Consider the following 25,247-nt stretch of genomic DNA (forward strand, 5'->3'; position numbering starts at 1 on the left):
TGTAAATATTTCCTATGGCGGAAACAGGAAGTTTTGTCTCAGAGCGACGAGGTTCAGCTCTCCTCCCGCAAACCATGCCACTGCAGAGTAATGTTTAGAATACACTCAGGACTAGCTTTTGAATTCACACCTGTGTCAATCTTTAGTGACTGCACTGAAGTCAGGGGAGTTGATCCTGTGTAAATCAGAACAGAATGCGGCCCTGGGGGAACATCTGATGGCTTTGTGATCATGAAACAGGATGGAATTATCGTGTTCAGAATATAACCTGGGCTCAGCACCAGACAAGATTTCCTCTTTAGCAATGTGATAGGCACTGGACCCTCCCACCAATCATGCCGCTTCCTTTCCATGGTGGAAACAATTTAAAACTGGGCTTTTACTACATGTCATGGGATGTGGAGCTTCCTTAAGAAGAACAGAACTGTCTTCCCCAGGAGCTGAAAAGTGCCTGGATCTTCAGTGCTCTAGTCCCAAGGCAAGATGCACTTCTTACCTGCACCAATAACAGCATATTGCACAGCAGTGTAATCAACATGCATGCAAATTTCCTCCAGGGCAGAGGAATGGAAAAGGGACCACACATAACAGTTATCACTTTGATTAATTTGTCAGCTGCCATGGTGATGGGCGTGGAATAGGAAGAGAAGAGTTAGGTGTTTCTGTTCCCCTTTCAGTAATGAAAATAATCAGTCCATAATCCCCAGCTTCCTTCAGAATTATTGAGCTGTGATTTATTTCTAGTAGAATGAGTGGAAGAAAGAAAAGCAGATTCATGAATTTATTTTTACACAAATCAGCCACCTTCACGCCATTGCTGTCAGTCAGGTCCTGTCACTTGTTATTTCTCAGAACTCAGCTGATCAGAAACAGTTGTTTGCAAATCCCCAAAGTTTCATGAATTCTAGAATGAACCATTGCTGTGAATGAAACAAACTGTGGTTCTTGGTTAATCACTATTTAGCATTCCTCATTCCCCTGTTTAAAACATGCAAGTCGTCAATCAGGGAGCAGAAGCAACACCATGTGACATGGGTGAAAACCAGCACATCCATAACCAACAGTGTAAATTAAATAGCCAAGGGGGACAGTTTGCAAAGCATCTGTAGTATGACAATTATTCTTCCAAACTTCAAGGCCAATGCCCAGGAACAGCAGACACGTTTGCAGAAATCAGCATGGGTCTGAATGACTCGCAAACAGACAAGGGCAAATTTGCAGCAAATATTAATAATAGTAAATACTTTGACCAGTTTTTGTCTGTCTGACCTGTAAATCTGGATCCTAAAGCAACTGGAAGCTGGTGCCTTCTTATTGCAAATTATGTATATTACAGCAGCACCCCTTTGTGCTGTGTGCTGTTTAGATACATAAGCAGACACAGACCCTATAGGACACCAAATCATACTGCTTCCTTTGTCCTTCTTGGCCCTTTGGCTAAAATGCAAACTGGTTTAGTGCCTCGTGGGCTAGGTACATCGCCCATAGACATTCCCATCTCTGTTATGTTGCTGTAATCTATTCAGAGATTCAAGGCCCTTTACAAAAAATACCCAGCAATTTTAATGAGACAATCTGCAGAGCTGAACTAATTACAGAGGCCAAAGGCGAAATGAATGAGTTTCTGGATTTGAAATCACAGCAGCGCCCAGAAACTTGGTGGGGCAGTTCACATGACTGGAGCACTGTCATGGATGGGTATAAACTGTTTAGGAAGGACAGGCAAGGGAGGAAAGGTGGAGGAGTTGCACTGTATGTAAGAGAGCAGCATGATTGCTCAGCGCTCCAGTATGAAACTGGAGAAAAGCCTGTTGACAGTCTCTGAGTTCATTTTAGAGGTGAGAGCAACAAGGGTGATGTCGTGGTGGGCATTTGTTATAGACCACCAAACCACGAGGATGAGGTAGACGGGACTTTCTTCGGACAACTAACAGAAGTTTCCAGATCAGAGGCCCTGATTCTAATGCGGGACTTCAATCACCCTGACATTTGCTGGGAGAGCAATACAGCAGTGCACAGACAATCCAGGAAGTTTTTGGAGAGTGCTGGGGACAACTTCCTGGTGCGAGTGCTGGAGGAACCAACTAGGGGCCATGCTCCTCTTGACCTGCTGCTCACAAACAGGGAGGAATTGGTAGGGGAAGTAGAAGTGGGTGGCAACCTAGGCAGCAGTGACCATGAGATGGTCGAGTTCAGGATCCTGACAAAAGGAAGAAAGGAGAACAGCAGAATACAGACCCTGGACTTCAGAAAAGCAGACTTAGACTCCCTTAGGGAACTGATGGGCAGGATCCCCTGGGAGGCTAATATGAGGGGGCAAGGAATCCAGGAGAGCTGGCTGTATTTTAAAGAAGCCTTATTGAGGGTGCAGGAATAAACCATCCCGATGTGCACAAAGAATAGCAAATATAGCAGGCGACCAGCTTGGCTTAACAATTAAATCTTCAGTGAGCTTAAATTCAAAAGTTTACAAGAGGTGGAAACTTGGACAGATGACTAGGGAGGAGTTTAAAAATATTGCTCGAGCACGCAGGGGTGTAATCAGGAAGGCCAAGGCACAATTGGAATTGCAGCTAGCAAGGGATGTGAAGGGGAACAAGAAGGGTTTCTACAGGTATTTTAGCAACAACAAGAAGGCCAGGGAAAGTGTGGAACCCTTACTGAATGGGGGAGGCAACATAGTGACAGATGATGTGGAAAAAGCTTGAAGTACTCAAGGCTTTTTTTGCCTCGGTCTTCACAGACAAGGTCAGCTCCCAGACTGCTGCACTGGGCAACACAATATGGGGAGGAGGTGAGCAGCCCTCAGTGGTGAAAGAACAGGTTAAGGACTATTTAGAAAAGCTGGACATGCACAAGTCCATGGGTCCAGATCTCATGAATCCAAGGGTGCTGAGGGAGCTGGCTGATGTGACTGCAGAGCCATTGGCCATTACCTTTGAAAATTTGTGGCGATCGGGGGAGGCAAATATAGTGCCCATATTTTACAAAGGGAAGAAAAAGAACACAGAGAACTACAGCCTCACTTAAATCCTCAGTAAAATCATGGAGCAGATTCTCAAGGAATCCATTTTGAAGCACTGGGAGGAGAGGAAGGTGATCAGGAACAGTTAACATGGATTCACAAAGGGTAAGTCATGCTTGACCAACCTGATTGCCTTCTATGATGAGATAACTAGCGCTGTGGATATGGGGAGAGCTGAGGATGTGATATATCATGACTTTAGCAAAGCTTTTGACATGGTCTCCCACAGTATTCTTGCCAGCAAGTTAAAGAAGTATGGATTGGATGAATGGACTATAAGGTGGATAGAAAGCTTGCTGGATTGTCGGGCTCAACGGGTAGTGATCAACAGCTTGATGTCTAGTTGGCAGCTGGTATCAAGTGGAGTGCCCCAGGGGTCGGTCCTGGGCTGGTTTTTTTCAACATCTTTATTAATGATCTGGATGATGGGATGAATTGTACCCTGGGCAAGTTTGTGGATGACATTAAGTTGGGGGAGAGGTAGATACGCTAGAGGGTAGGGATAGGGTCCAGAGCAACCTAGATAATTTGGAGGATTGGGCCAAAAGAAATCTGATGAGTTCAACAAGGACAAGTGCAGAGTCCTGCACTTAGGAAGGAAGAATCCCCTGTACTGCTACAGGCTGGGGACCAACTGGCTAAGCAGCAGTTCTGCAGAAAAGGACCTGGGGATTACAGTGGATGAGCAGCTGGATATGAGTCAGCAGTGTGCCCTTGTTGCCAAGAAGGCCAACGGCATACAGGGCTGTATTAGTAGGAGCATTGCCAGCAGTTCAAGGGAAGTGCTCCTCCTTTCAGCACTGGTGAGGCCACATCTGGAGTACTGTGTCCAGTTTTGGGCCCCACACTACAAGAAGGATGTGGAAAAATTGGAAAGAGTCCAGCGGAGGGCAACAAAAATGATTAGGGGCTGGAGCACATGATTTATGAGGCGAGGCTGAGGGAACTGGGCTTATTTAGTCTGCAGAAGAGAAGAATGAGGGGGGATTTGATAGCTGCTTTCAACTACCTGAGAGGGGGTTCCAAAGAGGATGGATCTAGACTGTTCTCAGTGGTGGCAGATGACAGAACAAGGAGTAATGGTCTCAAGTTGCAATGGGAGAGGTTTAGGTTGGATATTAGGAAAAACTTTTTCACTAGGAGGGTGGTGAAGCACTGAAATGGGTTACCTAGGGAGGTGGTGGAATCTCCTTCCTTAGAGGTTTTTAAGGTCAGGCTTGACAAAGCGCTGGCTGGGATGATTTAGCTGGGGGATTAGGTCTTGCTTTGAGCAGGGTGTTGAACTAGATGACCTCCTGAGGTCCCTTCCAACCCTGATATTCTATGATTCTACCTAATGGGGGGTTCCAAAGAGGATGGAGCTTGGCTGTTCTCAGTGGTGGCAGATGACAGAACAAGGAGCAATGGTCTCAAGTTGCAGTGGGGCAGGTCTAGGTTAGATATTAGGAAACACTATTTCACTAGGAGGGTGAAGCACTGGCAAGGGTTACCTAGGGAGGTGTTGGACTCTCCATCCTTAGAGGTTTTTAAGGCCCAGCTTGACAAAGCCCTGGCTGGGAAGATTTAGTGGGTGTTGGTCCTGCTTTGAGCAATGGATTGGACTAGATGACCTCCTGAGGTCTCTTCCAACCCTAATCTTCTATGATTCTCTGATGTGTCTGGTCAGAAATGCACTGAGAGAGAGATGGAGCTGAACGACTGACTTGATCCTCTTGCCCCAGTCCTGGGGAACACCAGCAGGCAGACGCACACAGCGTGGCTTTTATAGGGGGTGAGTAATGGCTGGCATTTTTTCTAATGATTAATGAGTTTCCATTGTCCTCCATCAGTGTTTGCATTAATGCCCTGCTGATGGCTCGCACTGGAAATGAGGCACACATGTTTGACAGGCGAGAAATGTACCATTGGGATTCCCCGGGGAAATGGTTGGTTCACTGGGGTCACTTGGAGTCTTTACATCAAGGCTGAACATTGTTTTCTAAAGGATACGCTCTAGCTCAGCCATTAGCTTTGGCCTGTGCGCAGCAGGAGGTCAGGCTAGAGACTCATGATGGTCCCTTCTGGCTTTGACATCTCTGACTGTATGACAGAGACAGAATCCGTGGGCTAGACAGTCTGGTACCCTCCGGCAACTGGTCTGCTCCCTCTGCACAGCCCTGAGGTGGCTCTGCTGTAGGACAGCTGGCGAAGCGTATCCCTCACTGATCCTACCTGCGGGGCGGGCCACGAGCCTGTTAGAGCTTGTCAGCCAATGTCCTCCAGTGGTACTGGGCTCCTCCCAGTGACCCCTACTGGCAGAGTGAGCAGAAGGTCTTGCTCAGCGTGTGTCTCAACAGCCCAGCCTATGCTCCATGGTGGCGGCTGGGTGGCCTCGGCCTGCTGTCTGGGATGAGTCTGTGCACCTCTTTCTCCTTTTCTGCCTCATCCTGCAGCAGCAGGACCCCTGTAAATCGTAAGGGAAAGCCTGGAGCACCTGGTGCACCCTCTAGTGGTGACTCTCACGAGCGTACCCGGCACAGATGGCGTCTTGTTGACATTGTACCACTCAGACTCCCTGCACCAGCAGTCGGGTGCATCTGTGTCTGGGGAGTGGACGCGAACCATGGCACAGTGTTAGCAAAGGCGACTGCTGCGGGGCTCTGGAGCCTTCAGATTGGGCGAGTGTTGGGGCTCATTTTAGACCAGCAGCCAGGCACACAAACCTTCTCTGAGCCACTCCAACATGCCTGGTACTGTGGCCATGGCAGTGGGTTAGTCTGCGCAGCTGTTTGGGAGGGTGGGAAGGGGGCTCTCGGGAAGTGAGGGGCCCAGAGGGTGAAGGAGGTGCCACCTAGCAGACATGGCTAGGCAGGGCCAGATCCACACACACCAGTGAAGGCAGGAGATCTCTGGCCAGCAGAAGAGCTAGAAGCTGAGAGTCAGATTCTGAGCTGGCGTAAACAGGTTTCCCATTGATTCCAATAGCGCAACGACGATTTACCCAGCTGAGACCCTGGCTCTTACTTCACATGAGAACTTAATCCCGCCGAAGCTCATGAGTGGGGACACAGCTGCATGCCCCCCCGACTCCTCCCACCAGCCACTGGTCCCCAACCCCCATCAACCACTGCTCCCCAAACCCCCACCTACCACTGCCCCGACCCCTCCCACCAGCCACTGCCCCAATTCCCAGCAGCCACTGCCTCCCAAATCCCCCCCAACCACTTCCCCCCAATGCCCATCAACCACTGTCCCCAACAGACCCCCCATCCCACCCACCAACCATTGCCCCTCAATCTCCACACAAACCACTGCTACCCCACACCCACCACTGTCCTCCTAACCTCCCACCCAGCACTGCCATCCCAAAACCCTTCACCAACTACCAATCACTACCATCCACACCTCACCCCCACAACTGGCTCATCCCACCTGCCACGGCCACCCACTGACCTCCCATCTGCCCCATTGTCAGCAGCTGCCTGTGCCATGTCTGAGACTGGCTGCTGCTATGTGGCCCTCACAGAGCCCCTGGAGAAGACAGTGCACCAGACCTGCCTCCCCTTTCCCAGCTGTGCGTGCCCCCTCTCCTCTGCCTTCATCTTTTTGGGATGTTTCCTTATAGCCCAATCTCCTGCCAGAGCCCCTTTGTGCCGCTGAGCCTAGTGGTTCCAGCTTGCTGTCAGTGGAGAGTCTCTCCAAGCCCCCTGGCTTTCAGGAGACCCCAGCTGTCTGCCACAGCTTCACACCTTCACCTCCACAGCTACCTGACACAGAGCTACGTGCTGCTATGATGTTCATGGTACACACACTGAGAAGTAAGATAAATACATAAACAACTCTGGCTGGAAGGTTGCATCAAAACATGACTTTTATTCTTAGAATCCTGAGCAAACACGCACGGTAACCAAAACCAGAGAGAGACAAAGCAGGCTGCTCCCTGAGGCAGAGAGACACAACTCACTCCACCTTGCTGCAGGCTGGCTCTTTCCAGACTGACTCATCCCACACTTCCCTACAAAGCCCCCTAGACTCCTTAGAAATGTAAAGCGATAGTTTACAATTTAACAGTTTTCAATACACCCTGGACACCAGCAGCATCACACCCGGGCTCGGGCTATCTCCTTTCATGGGTCTCACAGCAGTCACTGACTCACAAGAGGAGCCATAGGCTGGAGTGCAGATCCCAGAGACAAGCATTGCTGTGCTCTGACAAACTGGCTTCCTAAAATAGCCTCTCCCAAGCTGTGATGCATAGAGGCTGCTGGTGTTTAGCAGAGAGTGAGCTATTTGCGTGGTGTGGGCCTGGCTTCTAGGGGTCCTCAGGCTCTTCATGGCAAAGAAGTGCCTGGAGGCCTGTAGCAGCAGCTGGAGACAAAGGGGAGGAGCCCGTCTAGCTCCTTCTATTAGAAGCGGCTGCTGCCTGAGAGGGGGAGAGGAAATAGGGGCTTCCATTTGTTACATGTTAGCCCCCAGCTGATAAGCATTGCCCAGGGGAGCAGGGAGTGCACTGGGAGAGGGGACCAAGCAGCAGGAAGCACATCCAGCGTGGAAGAGAACGGCCAGGCCGGTGCATATGGGGCAATGAAGGGCAAAACTGCACTGGACAGCCCAGAGTCCCCTCCCCACATGTGCTGGGCTGTATTTGCCACAGGGGTATTCCGGCAAGACTGCGTGCCAGCTAGGGGTGTGATTCCTCTGCTCACGTACACATACCTGTGGGAGCTCTTACTGAGCTGGTAGCCATGGTAGCAAGCCTGTCGGTACGTTCTTGGCATGCCTGCGGTCCTACTGCCCATACTACCATGGCTACACTGGTAGTGCTAATTCTCATCAAGCTACTGCAGGTGTGTATGCACGAGGAGAGGAGTCACACCCATCGCTCCCAGCCTAGACACAGCATAGAAAGGCTGGTGGTACCAACCCAGTGTGGGTCACCGGTGCCACCTAATGGTAAGGCTGGCCCATTGCATGGCAGGGAATAACTTTCTTTTTTTGTTTAAGCTCCCTTCCATAAGGGAAAGTGCTAATCCTCTGTTCATGTGAACGGTTTCAGAGTAACAGCCGTGTTAGTCTGTATTCGCAAGGGAGCCAAAACTGAAGGGAGAAGGAGGAAGCAACCGCAACTGCCTCTGTGACTGAGGCATTTCTAGCCAGCACAGTGCGGGGCCTGGGGAGTGTCATGTTCCTGTACCAGGTATGGACCAGTGTGATAAATGAAGGTGGTGGGGGAGGTAGCTTCCTTTTATGGACATCCAGCCAGGCAGTAGCTATAAAATCCCTCTTAGTAGCTGTTCTCTAATTGCTCTACCTCTAAAGGGTTAAAAAGTCTCCCTGCTATGCATAGGTAAGAGGAAGGGAGTGGGCACCTGGCCAAAAGAGCCAATGGGAAGGCTAGAACTTTTTAAAATTGAAAAACAACTCCTCTTTTGTCTGTCTGTGGTTCTCCGCGGGGAGAGGTGGACAGGGCAGCAGTTATGCTGTAAGAAGCTTGGGCCAGGTATGAAAAAATCATCAGTATCATACCTAGAAACTACTCATTTAAAACCCCAGAAATGTAAGCAGATCAGGAAATGTCTCGGAAGATGCGATTAGGTTTATCCCTCTTATTTCGTTATGGCTTGTGGAGTCCTCTGTGCTAACCTCAGGTGCTTTGGTTTTGCTTGTAACCTTTATGCTGGACCTCAAGGAAGCTATTCTTGGTGCTTAATCCTTGTAGTTGCTCTTTTAAAATCTAGAAATAGCCAGAGATCGCTGATGTATTTTCTTTCTTTTTTTATTAATAAAATTTACCTTTTTTAAGAAGAGAATTGGATTTGTGTGTCCTAAGAGATTTGTGCAGGTTGTTTAATTAGCTGGTGGCAGCAGCTGGTTTCCTTTTTTTTTCCTTTCTCAGCTCTTCCCTGGGGGGACAGGGGATGAAGGGGCTTAAGGGTGCCACACAGGAAGGAATTCCCAACTGCACCTTCCTGGGCTCTCAAAGCGGTTCTGCACTTGGGTGCAGGGCCGATCCACAACATTTTGGCACCTGAGGCAGGGAGCTCAAAGGATGCCCCCCATGTCCCCTCGAATGGGCCAAAACTTTGAAAGGTCTCAATTCTGCCTTCTTCCTGCTCTATTCCTGTCATGGTATCTTCTTGAATATGTCCAGAGCTCTTCCAGTCGATTTTGTGACCAATGTGGTCATCTTGTGAGCATCAGGAATTTTATGGAGTGTGCACAGTCTCTCAAAGGTGAGAAAATATTCAGCAATATCACTGGATTCATCATACTGTGGACCTAGTTGCTCCCATTTGTGGATTGTTAGGGTTATTCTGTATATTCTGCTGAGCCCTTGCCTTCTCTATCTCCAGTGCATGCTTCCTCTCTTTTTCCCTCTCCTCCATTTCTTTTTCCTTTGCCTCCATAGCTCTCTTGTGGGCAGCTTCTTCTGCCTCCACCCTGGCTTTTTCTTTGGCTGCTTGTGCATCAATCTCCATCTGTCTGAGTTTTACCCACCTTTCATGTTCAACTTTGAATTGTTGTTTGGGTCTCTTATGGGATTATCCTGTGCCTTGTAATCAAAATGTCTTCTTCTTCAGTGACTCTTGTATTCTTGAATGAGTGGGAAAACAGCTTCAGCGTGAAGTTCCTCTGCCAACTTCTGTGCACTCTTCAGAACGTTTTCAAATCCCTCATCTGACCGGTAAGACTGTAGGTATGACTTTACTTTGTCCAGTTGTTTCATTGCGCCAGATATATCAAGGTCAACACCTTGGAGTCTCTTGCTTACAACATTTATTTCAAACAGTATGTCATGCCACAACACTAAACCACACAGAAATTTGAAGTTATGTATGGTTCTGGTGATTCCATTTCCCGCTGACACTGTTCTCCCATGAACAGTTCCTGTCATAGCATTATCCTTCATAATGGCAACTATGGCATCATCTATCTTCCCAATTTGGTGTTTGATAGGCTTTATTGCCTCCACTCGACTTTCCCATCGTGTGGCACTCAGTGGTCTCAGTGTCAGAGAGGATGTTCCCAGATGTTGCTTCAAAATTTGCCATCAATGAGTTGATGCAGAGAAAAATACATAGATGCTTTGAATTACATTAAGAAATTCAGCAGCCTCACTAGAAGCTGATGCTGCATCACGGACCACCAAGGTCAATGAATGAGAACTGAACGGGACAAAAAAGCTCAAGGGTTTAACTCTTGGATCCATGTCTGGACTCCTCTGTTCCTTCCTCTCATGTTGGCACCATTATCGTAGCCCTGACCTCTCCTGTCAACCATCGCAATTCCCGTCTCTTCCAGCTTTTTAAGAAGCACATGTGTCATACCAGCTCCTGTAGTATCATCAATGTCAATAAATTCTAGAAAATGCTCTCGGACCGTCACCATTGCAGGGAGATTTTCACGAGGTTCTGTTGTTGTTACAAAACGCACCATTAAAGTCGTTTGTTCCGTATGGCTGATGTCAGGTGTGCAGTCCAGAATAACAGAGGAATACCTTGCTGACTTCAGATCTGCCACAATCTTCTGTTTGACTTTTGTTCCCAGTAACTGTGTGATCTCATTTTGAATTGTTTTTCCAAGGTAGTGGTGTGTGTACATTTCTTGGGTGGTGACTCTTCTTAGAGGCTCCTGGAGTACAGCAGCAAACTCAGCCAACAGCTCCACAATTTTAGGAAGTTTCCATTGTTTGGCACATACAGCTGATCTGAAGTGCCACGCAGGGCTAGGTGTTGGGTCGCGAGCATTCTCACAATGGCAACGAGCCTTTTCAGAACATGTTGCCAGTAAAGAGTGTGACAAAGCTCTGTCCTTGTCTCAGTGGGTCCCGTGCTTTCTGGAGGATTTCACTAGACTCAGAGGCTCACTGTGACCCTCCAAGTAGCCCTTCTCTCTCTAGAGGCAAGGCTCACAGCCTACTGATCCATTTTCATCATAAGCCAGCAACGGAGGTGAGGAGAAGCCACCCTCCCTGGCACAGTCTCTGTTGCCTCCGAATCTCAGTGATTAATCGGGGAGGGGTCTAGAACTGATCAATGAAATTGTTTTTAATTGTTCACTTTATTAATATAACTTCATAAGCAAAGTTTTATGAATGAAACAACATTCATTCATAAAACCAGTTACCCCAATAAGTGGCTAATTGAGTTTCACTTTCAATCCGATGGCTGCTTAGATCGCTGAAACTTACACTGACTGACAGAGCCAGAAGAGTACCCAGAAGTTACCTACTACAGGACAGGCCCAACAAAGAAAATAACAGAACGCCAATAGCCATCACCTTCAGCCCCCAACTAAAACCTCTCCAACGCATCATCAAGGATCTACAACCTATCCTGAAGGACGACCCATCACTCTCACAGATCTTGGGAGACAGGCCAGCCCTTGCTTACAGACAGCCCCCCAACCTGAAGCAAATACTCACCAGCAACCACACACCACACCACAGAACCACTAACCCAGGAACCTATCCTTGCAACAAAGCCCGTTGCCAACTGTGTCCACACATCTGTTCAGGGGACACCATCATAGGGCCTAATCACATCAGCCACACGATCAGAGGCTCGTTCACCTGCACATCCACCAATGTGATATATGCCATCATGTGCCGGCAATGCCCCTCTGCCATGTACATTGGTCAAACTGGACAGTCTCTACATAAAAGAATCAATGGACACAAATCAGACGTCAAGAATTATAACATTCAAATACCAGTCGGAGAACACTTCAATCTCTTTGGTCACTCGATTACAGACCTAAAAGTGGCAATTCTTCAACAAAAAAAACTTCAAAAACAGACTCCAAGGAGAGACTGCTGAATTGGAATTGGAATTAATTTGCAAACTGGATACAATTAACTTAGGCTTGACTAGAGACTGGAAGTGGATGGGTCATTACACAAAGTAAAACTATTTCCCCATATTTATTTCCCCCCCTCCCCTGCCCCACTGTCCCTCAGACGTTCTTGTCAACTGCTGGAAATGGCCCACCTTGATTGTCACTACAAAAGGTCCCCCCCAGCCCCCCCGCGCTCTCCTTTGCTGGTAATAGCTCACCTTACCTGATCACTCTGGTTACAGTGTGTATGGTAACACCCATTGTTTCATGTTTTCTGTGTATATAAATCTCCCCACTGTATTTTCCACTGAATGCATCCGATGAAGTGAGCTGTAGCTCACAAAAGCTTATGCTCAAATAAATTGGTTAGTCTCTAAGGTGCCACAAGTCCTCCTTTTTTTTTTGTTTCAACATTGTAACTTCTGCTCACTGTTTCTCATTCATTATACTTGTCTATATTGTAACTTCTTTCACTGTTTGCCATTCCTTTCACTTGTCCATATTGTAACTCAAACTCCATTTTAACTTGTCCCAAACTCCATTTTAAAATGCCCACTGCATTTTGTAAAAGCTTTCTGCAACCTTCATTTTGCAAAGCTCACCGTGAACATTTGTGTCTGTGTATCTCAGGAGAGCTCCTTCCTGCTTAGATAGAAAAGCTTCCTTTGCTTGCTTGCTTTTTCTGAGTGATGACCCAGAGGGGCGTTTTCTTCTTTCACTCATGACTGCTGTCCTGTGCCAGCTACAGTGGCTCTCAACACTCAGTTGAAGGGGACAATTAAGCAGGCTGGTAGCAAGTGAGTGAGGGAAGATATCAGCTTCTTAAGGGCCTTATTGGCTCCTTCAGTTGACTGCCTGTTCTCCTCAACTGGGTTCAGGGAAGCAGCAGGAAACAGGAAGCTCGCTGAGAAGCTGGGGTTAATCAGTCCAGGCTCCTGGGGTGCTAGAGAGGTACATAAGAGGCTCCTCCTCCTCTCTCCCCCTGCAGCTCCCTGTTATTCCCTCTCACCTTTTCTCCTGCCTGCCTGTTCTGTCTCTCGTGCCCTCCTCCCTCCAGCACAGCGCTCCCCCATCTCTGTGCATCTAGAGCAGAGAGAATACATATGCGCCAGCAGCAGAAACAATTTTCTACACTCTGGGTCCTAGTGGCACCCCCCACTCCCAGTCTGGCACCTGAGGCAGTCACCTCAGTTCACCTCATGGTAAGGCCAGCCCTGGCCCTAATCCTCTAATTTGTCTAGGTCACTCTGGACCCTCTCTCTACCCTCCAGCATATCTATCCCTCCCCTCAGTTAGTGTCATCTGTGAACTTGCCATTCATCCCGTCATCCAGATCATTAATAAAGATGTTGAACAAAACCGACCCCAGGACTGACCCCTGCGGCACTCTGCTTGATACCAGCTGCCAATTAGACATCGAGCTGTTGATCACTACCCATTGAGCCTGACAATCGAGGCAGCTTTCTTATAGTGCATTCATCCAATCCATACTGCTTTAACTTGCTGGCAAGAATACTGTGGGAGACTGTATCAAAGGCTTTGCTAAAGTCAAGATATATCTCATCCACCACTTTCTCCATATCCACAGAACCAGTTATCTCATCATAGAAGGCAATCAGGTTGGTCAGGCATGACTTGTCCCTGCTGAATGCATGTTGACAGTTCCTGATCACCTTCTTCTCCTCCAAGTGCTTCAAAATGGATTCCTTGAGGACCTGCTCCATCATTTTGCCAGGGACTGAAGTGAGGCTGACCCATCTGTAGTTCCCCGGGTTCTCTTTCTTCCCTTTTTTAAATATGGGCACTATATTTGCCTTTTTTCAATCGTCCAGGACGTCCCCTGATCCCCATGAATTTTAAAGATAATGGCCAGTAGCTCTGCAATCACATCAGCCAACTCCCTTAGCACCCTTGGATGCATTAGATCTGGACCCATGGACTTGTGCATGTCCAACCTTTCTAAATAGTCCTTAACCTGTTCTTTCACCACTGAGAGCTGGTCACCTCCTCCCCATGCTGTGTTGCCCAGTGCAGCAGTCTGGGAGCTGACCTTCTCTGTGAAGACCGAGGCAAAAAAGCATTGAGTACTTCAGCTTTTTGCACATAATAGAATCATAGAATATCAGGGTTGGAAGGGACCTCAGGAGGTCATCCAGTCCAACCCTCTGCTCAAAGCAGGACCAATCTCCAACTAAATCATCCCAGGCAGGAGTTTGTCAGGCCTGACCTTAAAAACCTCAAAGGAAGGAGATTCCACCACCTCCCTAGGGAACGCATTCCAGTGCTTCACCACCCTCCCAGTGAAAAAGTTTTTCCTAATATCCAACCTAAACCTTCCCCACTGCAACTTGAGACCATTACTCCTTGTCCTGTCCTCTTCTACCACTGAGAATAGTCTAGAACCATCCTCTCTGGAACCACCTCTCAGGTAGTTGAAAGCAGCTGTCAAATCTCCCCTCATTCTTCTCTTCCGCAGACTAAACAATCCCAGTTCCCTCAGCCTCTCCTCATAAATCATGTGTTCCAGTCCCCTTAACCGTTTTTGTTGCCCTCTTCAGGACGCTTTCCAATTTCTCCACATCCTTCTTGTAGTGTGGTGCCCAAAACTGGACACAGTACTCCAGATGAGGACTCACCAATGTCGAATAGAGGGGAACGATCACGTCCCTCGATCTGATGGCAATGCCTCTAAGTAGTAAAATGCCTCGATAGTACTCCTCACCATGCATTTTTAACAGGTTTCCACGCCTCTTTAGAGCTTATGTACAGCCTTCCCACTCCGTTTCTGTTGGCGCCGAAGTTTGGCACCATTGGCCATTTTGAAAAAAACAATTTTGTGCACGTTTGAATGAGGGAATGTTGAATGTTGTGCTTGGATACATTGAGAGCAGTTTAAAGTATTGAAAAAAGGTGTTTGTGTAAGGAGAGCTGTTGTTAAAGGGCAGGTTATTAAGGAAAAGAAAGATGATGGTATGCTATAAAAGAATAGAAAATGTGATACATTGAAAGATTAGAGTGAGAGACGTTTGGGTAAGGTTTATTGAAAAAGGGGGATTGAGTAAGGAGAGCAGTTGGTAAAGAATAGAGTGTTTGTGTTACTGAACACATGCAGAGCGAAACATCCTGCCCCACTGACTGTTGGTAGCGAAATGATAGCTGGTTTGGGCAGCGCTCCTGGGAGCTAGCCCCTCCTTTTGGACCAATCAGAGGTTGTTTTACAGCTAGGTCACAGAATGCGCTTCTGGAACCAATCCTGTAGTCCCAAGATTTAAAGAGGATCTTTACCTTACATTAAAAGCTATAAAAACAAGATTAAAAAGGAAATTTAGGAAGCACCTGATAAAAAAGTGACTAAAAAAAGCACTAAATAATATTAAGAAACATTAAAAGCTAGCTCTAAAAAAGTAATTTAGCAAGCAAATAATAAAATAAGTAATAAAAAAGCCTTCAGTATCAGGATAGATTATAAGAAAGAGCAGAGGAAAGAGAGAGCACATGGTTGAATTGAAGACAGAGAGAGATTTTTTTCCTTGCCTGTCTTTCTGTAAAATGAGGCAGCGACACTGTTTAGAAACTTTCAGACTTGTTATCCCCGCCTTTGGATCGGGCCAATCAGAGGTTGTTTTACAATGACGTTATAGAGTTTATTTTTCTGAACCAATTTTATAGGTCCAAGACCCCAAACTTTTAACTGCCTTATTCTTATCTAAAGAAACAGACACCCAGCATCTTTTCCGCCATGTAGTTTTTTAGAAGGGGGTTTTCATAAAAGTTAAAACCATACGCTTTTAGTAACAAGCCATTTTTCAAAGTTTTTTTCTAGGTTTTAGGCTAGCATTGGTCTTTTTTTTTTTTAGTGAGCCCAATATAAAACAACAGGATTTTGCAGCTGATAGCTGTGATTAGAAAGAAGACGCCTGCTTTTTACAAACACAAGTTAGTTACATCACGGTTTGTAATGGAATAAAGCTCTGCTTTATATTGACTTGAAAAGACACAGCCCTTTTTTTACAGGGGTGTTTCAATAAAATAGAGCAGGCAGAATTACCCCAGGTTTTTAGTAACAGACAGTTTATATTTTCCTTATTTTGTTAACCACTGGATCAGAGAGAAGAAGCTTGGGGTTTTTTTGTACTTTTTAACAAAGAGAGATGAAAGTTTTGTAAAGGAATAAACCCTTGAAAAAACACAGTCCTTTATGCAAAAAGAAAAGGAGTACTTGTGGCACCTTAGAGACTAACCAATTTATTTGAGCATAAGCTTTCGTGAGCTACAGCTCACTTAATCAGATGCATACTGTCGAAAGTATAGAAGATCTTTTTATACACACAAAGCATGAAAAAATGGGTGTTTACCACTACAAAAGGTTTTCTCTCCCCCCACCCCACTCTCCTGCTGGTAACTTATCTAAAGTGATCACTCTCCTTACAATGTGTATGATAATCAAGTTGGGCCATTTCCAGCAAAAATCCAGGGTTTAACAAGAACGTCTGAGGAGGGGTGAGGGGGTAGGAAAAAACAAGGGGAAATAGGTTACCTTGCATAATGACTTAGCCACTCCCAGTCTCTATTCAAGCCTAAGTTAATTGTATCCAATTTGCAAATGAATTCCAATTCAACAGTCTCTCGCTGGAGTCTGGTTTTGAAGTTTTTTTGTTGTAATATCGCAACTTTCATGTCTAATCGCGTGACCAGAGAGATTGAAGTGTTCTCTGACTGGTTTATGAATGTTATAATTCTTGACATCTAATTTGTGTCTATTTATTCTTTTACGTAGAGACTGTCCAGTTTGACCAATGTACATGGCAGGGGGCATTGCAGGCACATGATGGCATATATCACATTGGTGGATGTGCAGGTGAACGAGCCTCTGATAGTGTGGCTGATGTTATTAGGCCCTGTGATGGTGTCCCCTGAATAGATATGTGGGCACAGTTGGCAACAGGCTTTGTTGCAAGGATAGGTTCCTGAGTTAGTGGTTCTGTTGTGTGCTATGTGGTTGCTGATGAGTATTTGCTTCAGGTTGGGGGACTGTCTGTAGGCAAGGACTGGCCTGTCTCCCAAGATTTGTGAGGGATAGGTTGTAGATCCTTAATAATGCGTTGGAGGGGTTTTAGTTGGGGGCTAAAGGTGACGGCTAGTGGCGTTCTGTTATTTTCTTCGTTAGGCCTATCCTGTAGTAGGTGACTTCTGGGAACTCTTCTGGCTCTATCAATCTGTTTCTTCACTTCCGCAGGTGGGTATTGTAGTTGTAAGAATGCTTGATAGAGATCTTGTAGGTGTTTGTCTCTGTCTGAGGGGTTGGAGCAAATGCAGTTGTATCGCAGAGCTTGCCTGTAGACAATGGATCGTGTGGTGTGGTCAGGGTGAAAGCTGGAGGCATGTAGGTAGGAATAGCGGTCAGTAGGTTTCCGGTATAGGGTGGTGTTTATGTGACTATCGTTTATTAGCACTGTAGTGTCCAGGAAGTGGATCTCTTGTGTGGACTGGACCAGGCTGAGATTGATGGGGGGATGGAAATTGTTGAAATCATGGTAGAATTCCTCAAGGGCTTCTTTTCCATGGGTCCAGATGATGAAGATGTCATCAATATAGCGCAAGTAGAGTAGGGGCGTTAGGGGACGAGAGCTGAGGAAGCGTTGTTCTAAGTCAGCCATAAAAATGTTGGCATACTGTGGGGCCATGCAGGTACCCATAGCAGTGCCGCTGATTTGAAGGTATACATTGTCCCCAAATGTAAAACAGTTATGGGTAAGGACAAAGTCACAAAGTTCAGCCACCAGGTTTGCCGTGACATTATCGGGGATAGTGTTCTTGACGGCTTGTAGTCCATCTTTGTGTGGAATGTTGTAGAGGGCTTCTACATCCATAGTGGCCAGGATGGTGTTTTCAGGAAGATCACCGATGGATTGTAGTTTTCTCAGAAAGTCAGTGGTGTCTCAAAGGTAGCTGGGAGTGCTGGTAGCGCAGGGCCTGAGGAGGGAGTCTACATAGCCAGACAATCCTGCTGTTAGGGTGCCAATGCCTGAGATGATGGGGCGCCCAGGATTTCCAGGTTTATGGATCTTGGGTAGTAGATAGAATATCCCAGGTTGGGGTTGCAGGGGCATGTCTGTGCAGATTTGATCTTGTGCTTTTTCAGGGAGTTTCTTGAGCAAATGCTGTAGTTCCTTTTGGTAACTCTCAGTGGGATCAGCGGGTAATGGCTTGTAGAAAGTGCTGTTGGAGAGCTGCCGAGCAGCCTCTTGTTCATATTCCAACCTATTCATGACGACAACAGCACCTCCTTTGTCAGCCTTTTTGATTATGATGTCAGAGTTGTTTCTGAGGCTGTGGATGGCATTGTGTTCTGCACAGCTGAGTTTGTGGGGCAAGTGATGCTGCTTTTCCACAATTTCAGCCCGTGCCCGTCGGCGGAAGCACTCTATGTAGAAGTCCAGTCTGCTGTCTCGACCTTCAGGAGGAGTCCACCTAGAATCCTTCTTTTCGTAGTGTTGGTAGGGAGGTCTCTGTGGATTAGTATGTTGTTCAGAGGTGTGTTGGAAATATTCCTTGAGTCGGAGACGTCGAAAATAGGATTCTAGGTCACCACAGAACTGCATCATGTTCGTGGGGGTGGAGGGGCAGAAGGAGAGGCCCTGAGATAGGACAGCTGCTTCTGCTGGTCTAAGAGTATAGTTGGATAGGTTAACAATATTGCTGGGTGGGTTGAGGGAACCATTGCTGTGGCCCCTTGTGGCATGTAGTAGTTTAGAAAGTTTAGTGTCCTTTTTCTTTTGTAGAGAAGCTTTGTGTGTGTATTAAAAGATTTTCTATACTTTCCACAGTATGCATCCGATGAAGTGAGCTGTAGCTCACGAAGGGTTATGCTCAAATAAATTGGTTAGTCTCTAAGGTGCCACAAGTCCTCCTTTCCTTTTTGCGAACACAGACGAACACGGCTGTTACTCTGAAACACTCCTTTATTTAGCCCCCATGGGCATAAGTGTTTTAATAAAAGGTAAGCCTGCAGAAACAGTTCAGGAATTAAAAACACAAAAAAGTTTTAGACTAACATGGTCAGTAAAAACGATGTGAAAAAAGAAGCCATTGTGGTCAGAACTAAGAAAGCCCAAGGCCTGTTTTCAAAACAAAATGATACCAAAGACTTGTACTAAAAAGAACAGTAACTTTAACTGTAAATAAGCTCACTGTATAAAATAAAACCTTTTTAACCATTAGAGGTAAAGAATGTAGCCTAGGGTTCCCGCTTTTTTTTTTTTCTTTAGAGGCCGCTTGCTCTGCTCTTATTTAAAGGAAGAGGACCCTGTAACAAATGCTGACCAAAACATACGATAAACAATTGAATTAAAGAATAAAGGTTGTAGCTTTTGGTTACAGATATGTTAATGAGCATATTACCATTTACAGTGTCTTTTTATAAACTGTTTAAACACACTTACTATAGAACATAAGAACCTTTTAACCATTAAAGCTAAAGTATGTAGCCCCTTTCTCCCCATCTTTTTTTCTAGAAAAAAATGACCCTTATACCCCCATGGTTTTAAATTTTAGGGGCCCCACGCCCTTTTTTCAACAGGTGTAAACCTATAAATAGGGACAGAAAACTGGACAAGGCTGTTAAAGAAACACCGCTGATGGGACGCAATGACATGATAAGAAAAATGACTATGGTGTGTGTTACCCCTGTTCTCTGCCTGTGTTGTGCTTAGTTAAAAGTTAATATTTTTTTCAAACAGGACGAGGCCGTTTTTCTTGACATACCAGATTCCGCACTAGAAGTTTTAAATCGTGGTAAGCGGCTTCATATCTTACACGTTTATGGTTTATTTTTTAAAAAAATGGTTTTAAGAAGTTTATTTTTAAAAATTTAGAACAAGATGGAAGTCAAAACCAACAGACAACGTTTCCTGAAATGACAGAAGACGGTATGATTTGTTCTTAAATATGTGTTTGAAATAGTGGACATTTTTTCTAGGGGTTTGTTGTTGTTAGTAAAAAGAGGAATCACCTTGGCCCCAAAGGTTTTACTGTAAACATGTTTTGCGGGTTGTTGTTGAGGAGTCTGGAGCTGTACTACATAAGAGCTAAAGGTCTTTAGCGTGAAGGGGTGGGTTATGTGGGATACATGTATGTCGGGGATATGTTTGTGGCTGTTAATAAAAAGAACATACAGGTTTAGGTGCTAAAAACATTTTGTTTATGTGTATTGACAGACTTATCGAGTGTTATCCCTCAAGAAGAAACGTTGAAGGGGACCAAGAAATTTCCCTCTGAATCAGCGACAGTGGGAAGCAAGGGTATGAGACACTTTGATTTTGAGCACATCCAAAACCTCATTACACAGAACCAGCCATCCTTAAAAAGGGCCAAAAAATCTACCACTGAAACAGCAGCATATAGGAGCAAGGGGGTTAACCCCCCCCCCCCCCCCCCCCGCATTTTGATCTGCCCTGCACCACCAGGGCCAAAAAAAATCTACCTCTGCAGGGCCGGGGACACTGGTAAGCAATCCAAAGGGACTAAAACCCCTAGTTCTCAACAGCCCCAAGCCTTTACAGCCCCGAAGGAACCAGCTTTGAGAAGGGTAAAGGCAAACAATCCTGTAGCAGCAGCTGTGTCCAGGGCTGGGTTTGAGCAGAGTCAAGAGGCCCGCCCCCCGGCTTCTGGGCAAAGCAAAACCTCTGCTACAAGTAAAAACCTCCCTGTAGGTCTTGCTGCATCAGTTGTTGTTTGTAATGAGCTGTTTCGTGTTTGTACATCTCTGAAGCGTTTAATAGATAAAAAGTTTTCGAAGCTAATCGTTGAGGTGTTTCAAAAGCAAAATGCTCCAGACGAAAGGGTGGTTTTAGACCAAAAGTGTGTTAAAGGTGGAAGGGAGGGTGTGACTAAACATGAAACCTAAAAACATAAACATATTAGAAACAGGGCTGGTGGTGTCGGGGGGAGGGGCTGTAAGGCCCTTAAAAACTATCCTGTACAGTAAAATCATCGGAAAAAAAGAAAAAAATTAATTGATTTACATAACCAAGGTAACAAACTGTGTTTTGCCGGTAGCGTGCTGGGTCTTTTATCAGATGAAAAACTTACAGATATCCAACTATTAGAGGCAGCCAGACATCTCCATCAGGAGCTGGGGTTTTCGGACCAAAAAATGATTAGCTTTACAGACGGGAGCGCTTTTGAAGAGCGCTTAGGGGTTGACCGTTATGTATCATGAAAATGGAAACTTGCGCTTTTTTACAACTGCTGGTGTACACCGCCCAAAACTGGTTTTGTTCTGTTACATGACAAACATTATTATGGCATCCTAAATATTAAAGCCTTTATAGGCGCGCCGTATTTGTGCAATTACTGATAAGCCACGTACAGCCACAAACATCAGCAAGCCTGTAAAAATCACTGCCGTACGTGTAATAGCGCCGAGTGCCTTGAAGTGGCCACTAAAAAAAAGAGATGCCCCAGCTCTAAACTATTTTGCAGGTCCGAGGCCTGTTTAGAAAGGCACAACGCTTTGGTAAAAGACGGTAAAGTTGATTGTAAAAACAGAAGTCTTTGCAATAATTGCAGCTTCTACAAGGTTAAAAATCACAGGTGTAAAAACAAAAAATGTCCCCAGTGCTATCAGAAGACCGACAACATAGAGGGTTATGAGTGTTATATACATAAAATTTGGTCTCCAGAAGAGGGGAAGGATTATGTGTTTTATGATTTTTAATGCATCCAAGAAATGGGCTACAGGTGCCAAATTATGTTTATGCCTTGCATCTAAATAAAGAAACCAGCTGGGAATTTAAGGGAGAAGAATGTGTTAGCGAGTTTGTTTGAACCTTTGTAGACAAATGCTTTAAGGGATACCCATTCATTGCTCATAATGCTAAAGATTACGATTGTTATTTTATCCTTAGACAGTTGATTAAAGAAAAAACGCAAGGGGGGAAACGAATGTGCGTAACGGTGATGGACTTAGACATTAGATTTATAGCTTCTTTAAATTTTCTTCCCACAAAACTTAGCAAGTTACTCAAAGCTATGGGGTTGGAGGAAGTTAAGGGGTACTTTCCGCGCTTTTTTTAACACTGTTGCAAATCAGAACTATGTGGGGCCTATGCCCGGGATAGAGTAGTTTGGAGTAGAATACATGCTGCCTGAAGAAAAAAAGGAATTTCTGAACTGGTACCAACACAATCGCCAAAACAAATTCGATCTCCAAAAAGATCTGCGCTATTATTGTCAAAAAGATGTTGAAATTTTGCGAGAGGCTTGCGACCGGTTCAAAAATAAAGTTATAAAAATGACAGAAAAGCAGATTGTTAAAAACCCAGGACAGGATGATGAGAAGGTGGTCACTAAGTGTATAGACCCCTTTCAGTACCTTACATTAGCCTCGATTTGGATGGCCATGTACCGATTTAATTTTTTAAAACCGCGAACCATAGCCCTTCTGCCATTAAACAATTACCACAAACAGCAGAAGAGATATTCCACCCCGGCCATTCAATGGTTGCTGTACGTAGCCCACACTGAGACCATTTACATCCAACACGCTTTGCAGGGTGGGGAGTGGGGGGTCCTATTTTTGGATGGTTACGCCGTCATAGCAGGTAAATCCACAGCCTTTGAATTTAACTAATGTTTTTTTCACGGCTGCCCCATCTGCTATTGTGAAAATGACCACAATCCATTGCTTAATGCGACCTACAGACACCTGTACAACCGAACCCTGATTAAGGCGCAATTTCTAAAAAGACAGGGGTTTGAGGTAACGGCCATGTGGGAACACGAATGGCAGGCTATGCTAGCTAACGATAACCGGGTGGGGGACTTTTGACGAGAAAAAAAACTGCCACAAACTTTGGTTCCTAAAGCCGCCCTTTACGGGGGTAGAACGAATGCCATCTGTCTTTATTACAAACCGCAGCCCGGGGAGCAGATTCATTACTACGATTTTACCGGCCTTTACTCTTTTGTTAACAAGAATAAACAATACCCTGTGGGACACCCCGGTATTGTGTATGAGCATTTTGGGGCTATCAGACAGTACTCTGTCATCACCAAGGTTAAAGTGTACCCTCCAAGAGCCCTGTATTTCCCCATATTACCATACAGGGTCGGTGGAAAACTCATGTTCCCTCATGCACCCTTTGTGCAGAAACAAAACAAAAGGACCCCTGCGAGCACAGTCAGGAGGAGAGGGCTTTAACAGGAACTTGGTGCACAGTAGAGTTGGTGGAGGCTTTAGACAAAGGATACAGAATCGCTGAGATTTATGAAGTCTGGCATTTTAACTGCTCTTCAGATGCCCTGTTTTCAAACTACATTAAAACACACCTGAGACAGAAACAAGAGGCCTCGGAGTTCCCTCACTGGTGTACGGACAAGTTAAAAAAACCGGTACGTTAAAGAGTACCGTGAAAGAGAAGACGTGTGTCTGCGTCTAAACAAAATTAAAGTAAACCCCACGAAAAGGCAAATCTCAAAGCTGTTTTTAAATTCCTTGGGGGGGAAATTTGGTCAGCGAACAAATTTGACTAACACCAGTATAGTAACTGACCCCGACGAGCTCTTCAAGTACATCTTTGTACCTTATTACAACGTGTCAGGGTGCGAGTTTATCGACGATGACATGGCTGTGGTGTCTTGGAACTACACAAAAGAAAGTTGCACCCACTCCAGCAACACTAACGTGTTTATAGCGTGCTTTACCAACAGTTATGCCAGGCTAGAGCTCTACCGCCTGTTAGACCACTTACAGGAGCGGTGTCTTTATCACGATACGGACGCTGTAATTTTTGTGAGTAAAGAAGGGGAGAAGAACCCGCTCCTAGGGGATTATTTAGGGGATCTGACCAGGTAAATACCACCAGATGAACATATCGTGGAGTTTGTGTCTGCTGGGCCTAAAACATACGGATACAAACTGTTCAGCGGTAAGATCTGTATGAAAGTAAAAGGGATCACGCTCAACTCAGGGAATAGCAAAAAAATTAATTTTGAAAGCTTAAAAGAACTCGTCTGGGAAATTGTGGTACAGCAGCCAGGAATCGAAAGGGTAAAAAAGCACTGGTCGATAGAAACGAGAACGCTGAAAAAAAACCCAAAAGTCGTTTATGACAAAAGAGCCCTTGAAGTCGATTTTAAAACCTTGCTGTACCTTAAATTGATTATTATGAAAAGCCACGTTTGCTTTGTGGCCCCTCGAATTGTTAGAAATGGTAATAAGTTGTTATCCTGTATGCCTGAAAATATTGTGTGCTCTTATAGCTGTTGGCAACCGTTGTATAAAGAGTTGCTGCAAAAATGTCCATGTATTATGTTCTTGGAAGGTTTACCTAATACTTTTAATGATGAACATTTATTTCCTAGTAATAAAGTAATAAAATAAATATGGTTATTATAGATGATCTAATGGAGTCTGCGTCTGCAATTGAAAATGCCTTTACAAAATACATACCCCACAAAAACCTAAGTGTTATTATGTACATTGTGCAAAACATGTTCTGTCAGGGGAAAAAAAGCCAAGTGATTAATTTAAATACCAAATATATGGTTTTTCTTAAAAACCCACGCGATAAACTGCAGATCGCCACTCTGGCCCGGCAAATGTACGCCGGTGAAAGACAATTCCTTTTGGAGCCTTTTGAGGATGCTACCAAAAAACCCTATGGGTATCTGTTGGTGGATTTAAACGCTTCAGCACCTGAAGCCTTCAGGTTAAGAACAGGTCTTTTTCATCCAGACTGGCCCTGTGTATACACCTTTAAAAAAATCCCATAAAAAATAGTTATTTTTATCCAACTTCCAGAGTAACCCCCTGACAAACATGTCTAGCCACGTGCAGAAAAACCTGGCTCTTTTAAGAGTTCTCATCACAGCCAAGCCGCAGCAAAGAAAAGCGATTCTCTGCTCGGCTTCTGATGACTTGGTAGTGGCCATCTCAGAAATAGCTCTCAACACTTTAAAAGGAAACGCACCTCTAAAACCCCGACAAATAAGCATCCTAAAAAGAAAACAGGGAATTATTAAAAAGCTGAGCGATAAAAAGCTATCCCTCAAATGAAAAAAGGTAATTGTGAAACAGGCTGGGGGCTTTGTCGGACCTTTGCTAAGCTTTGCACTCCCTCTACTGTCAGGCCTTTTCATTAACAGATAATGGAACACGCTGAATAATTGTACCTCGTTCCTAGACATCAGTTAGAACAGATAAAGCGTGCTTCTAGCGGAGAAGAAAATATCAGAACCACAACCACATGCCAACTGGATTCAGAAATGAAAGACAGTCTTCAAAAAACTTTCAAAAATTACGAGGAGGCTAAACTTCACGAGGGGGTTCTGCAAAGATATTGGTATTGGCCAAGCATGGTGAAATGGAAAAGACTAAAATAAACCTCTTTCTCCCCAAGCA

At 45.3% G+C, this 25,247-nt stretch overlaps 1 long non-coding RNA gene across 2 annotated transcripts; it reads left to right on the top strand.

The window, feature by feature from the left end:
- The first annotated feature begins 4,690 nt into the window (after positions 1-4,690).
- On the top strand, positions 4,691-20,242 carry LOC311513191. Of its 2 annotated transcripts, XR_014709688.1 has the most exons (6): positions 4,691-4,796; positions 8,061-8,201; positions 9,586-9,689; positions 19,582-19,636; positions 19,717-19,770; positions 20,059-20,242. It is a non-coding gene; the product is annotated as an uncharacterized lncRNA (long non-coding RNA). The 2 variants fall into 2 exon arrangements; XR_014709689.1 differs by lacking the exon at positions 9,586-9,689.
- Positions 20,243-25,247: the final 5,005 nt, after the last annotated feature.

This window comes from Lepidochelys olivacea (assembly GCF_965140295.1).
Source record: "Lepidochelys olivacea isolate rLepOli2 genome assembly, chromosome: 25".
NCBI classification, from domain to species: Eukaryota; Metazoa; Chordata; order Testudines; family Cheloniidae; genus Lepidochelys; species Lepidochelys olivacea.